General features: G+C 43.2%; 1 non-coding gene across 1 annotated transcript; it reads left to right on the top strand.

Moving 5' to 3' along the window:
* Positions 1 to 2307: 2307 nt before the first annotated feature.
* Positions 2308 to 2411, top strand: LOC130971071 (small nucleolar RNA R71). Its single transcript, XR_009082306.1, has one exon. It is a non-coding gene; the product is annotated as a small nucleolar RNA R71 (small nucleolar RNA).
* Positions 2412 to 2664: the final 253 nt, after the last annotated feature.

Here is a 2664-nt window from a genome sequence, read left to right on the forward strand (position 1 = left end):
AGATTTGCTCGTCCTCGAGCAAAAGAAGAAAGAAGAGAGTAGAAGAAGAAGAAATGAGGAAGAAGGGAGTGGCTTATGTATTCGGCCAAAGAGGGGGAGAAGTGGTGTTTTAGGTTGTGAGAAAATGAAGGGGTGAAGAAGGGTTTATATAGGAGAGGGGGGAGATGGGGTTCGGCCATTATGGGTGGGTTTGGGAGGGAAAGTGGTTTGAATTTGAAGGGTGAGGTTGGTGGGGTTTTATGAAGGATGGATGTGAGTGGTGAAGAGAAAGATGGGATTTGATAGGTGAGGGGTTTTTTTGGGGAAGAGGTATTGAGGTGATTGGTGAATGGGTGGTGCCCCTTTCTGGCGTTAAACGCCCAGAATGGTGCCAGACTGGGCGTTAAACGCCCAACTGCTAGCCTTACTGGCGTTTAAACGCCAGAGTTCTTCCTCCAGGTGTGCTGTTTTCTTCCTGTTTTCATTTGTTTTTTGCTTTTTCAATTGATTTGTGACTTCTCATGATCATCAACCTACAAAAAACATAAAATAACAAAAGAAAATAGATAAAATATAACATTGGGTTGCCTCCCAACAAGCGCTTCTTTAATGTCAGTAGCTTGACAGATGGCTCTCATGGAGCCTCACATTTTCTCAGAGCAATGTTGGATCCTCCCAACACCAAACTTAGAGTTTGAATGTGGGGGTTCAACACCAGACTTAGAGTTTGGTTGTGGCCTCCCAACACCAAACTTAGAGTTTGACTGTGGGGGCTCTGTTTGACTCTGAATTGAGAGAAGCTCTTCATGCTTCCTCTCCATGATGACAGAGGGATATCCTTGAGCCTTAAACACCAAGGATTCTTCATTCACTTGAATGATCAGTTCACCTCCATCAACATCAATCACAGCCTTTGCTGTGGCTAGGAAGGGTCTGCCAAGGATGATGGATTCATCCATGCACTTCCCAGTCTCTAGGACTATGAAATCAGTAGGGATGTAATGGTCTTCAACTTTTACCAAAACATTCTCTACAAGTCCATGCGCTTGTTTTCTTGAGTTGTCTGCCATCTCCAGTGAGATTCTTGCAGCTTGTACCTCAAAGATCCCTAGCTTCTCCATTACAGAGAGAGGCATGAGGTTTACACTTGACCCTAAGTCACACAGAGCCTTCTTGAAGGTCATGGTGCCTATGGTACAAGGTATGGAAAACTTCCCAGGATCTTGTCTCTTTTGAGGTAATTTCTGCCTAGACAAGTCATCCAGTTCTTTGGTGAGCAAAGGAGGTTCATTCTCCCAAGTCTCATTTCCAAATAACTTGTCATTTAGCTTCATGATTGCTCCAAGGTATTTAGCAACTTGCTCTTCAGTGACATACTCATCCTCTTTAGAGGAAGAATACTCATCAGAGCTCATGAAAGGCAGAAGTAAGTCCAATGGAATCTCTATGGTCTCATTTTGAGCCTCAGATTCCCATGGTTCCTCATTGGGGAACTCAATGGAGGCTAGTGTACGTCCATTGAGGCCTTCCTCAGTGGCGTTCACTTCCTCTCCTTCCTCTCCAAATTCGGCCATGTTGATGGCCTTGCACTCTCCTTTTGGATTTTCTTCTGTATTGCTTGGAAGAGTACTTGGAGGGAGTTCAGTAATTTTCTTGCTCAGCTGTCCCACTTGTGCCTCCAAATTCCTAATGGAGGACCTTGTTTCAGTCATGAAACTTTGAGTGGTTTTGATTAGATCAGAGACCATGGTTGCTAAGTCAGAGGGGTTCTGCTTAGAATTCTCTGTTTGTTGCTGAGAAGATGATGGAAAAGGCTTGCTATTGCTAAACCTGTTTCTTCCACCATTATTGTTGTTGAAACCTTGTTGAGGTCTCTCTTGATTCTTCCATGAGAAATTTGGGTGATTTCTCCAAGAAGAATTATAGGTGTTTCCATAGGGTTCTCCTAGGTAATTCACCTCTTCCATTGAAGGGTTCTCAGGATCATAGGCTTCTTCTTCAGATGAAGCATCCTTAGTACTGCTTGGTGCATTTTGCATTCCAAACAGACTTTGAGAGATCAAATTGACTTGTTGAGTCAATATTTTATTCTGAGCCAGTATGGCGTTCAGAGTATCAATCTCAAGAACTCCTTTCTTCTGACTAGTCCCATTGTTCACAGGATTCCTTTCAGAAGTGTACATGAATTGGTTATTTGCAAACCATTAGCTCTTGAGCCTTGTAGCGTCTTCTTCAGATGAAGAGATCCTCCAGCAGAGCTATCCAAAGACATCTTGGACAGTTCAGAGACCATCATAGAAAATACCTATGATGCTCCATTCAGAAAGCATGTCAGATGGACATTTTCTGATCAATTGTTTGTATCTTTCCCAAGCTTCATAGAGGGATTCACCATCCTTTTGTCTGAAGGTTTGGACTTCCACTCTAAGCTTACTCAAAGGAGGTGGAAAGAACTTTGCCAAGAAGGCATTGACTAGCTTTTCCCAAGAGTCCAGGCTTTCTTTAGGTTGAGAGTCCAACCATATTCTAGCTCTGTCTCTTACAGCAAAAGGGAATAGCATCAGTCTGTAGACCTCAGGGTCAACCCCATTAGTCTTGACTGTGTCACAGATTTGCAAGAATTCAGCTAAAAACTGATGAGGATCTTCCAATGGAAGTCCATGGAACTTGCAATTCTGTTGCATT

This window comes from Arachis stenosperma, chromosome 3, assembly GCF_014773155.1.
Source record: "Arachis stenosperma cultivar V10309 chromosome 3, arast.V10309.gnm1.PFL2, whole genome shotgun sequence".
Taxonomy (NCBI): Eukaryota; Viridiplantae; Streptophyta; class Magnoliopsida; order Fabales; family Fabaceae; genus Arachis; species Arachis stenosperma.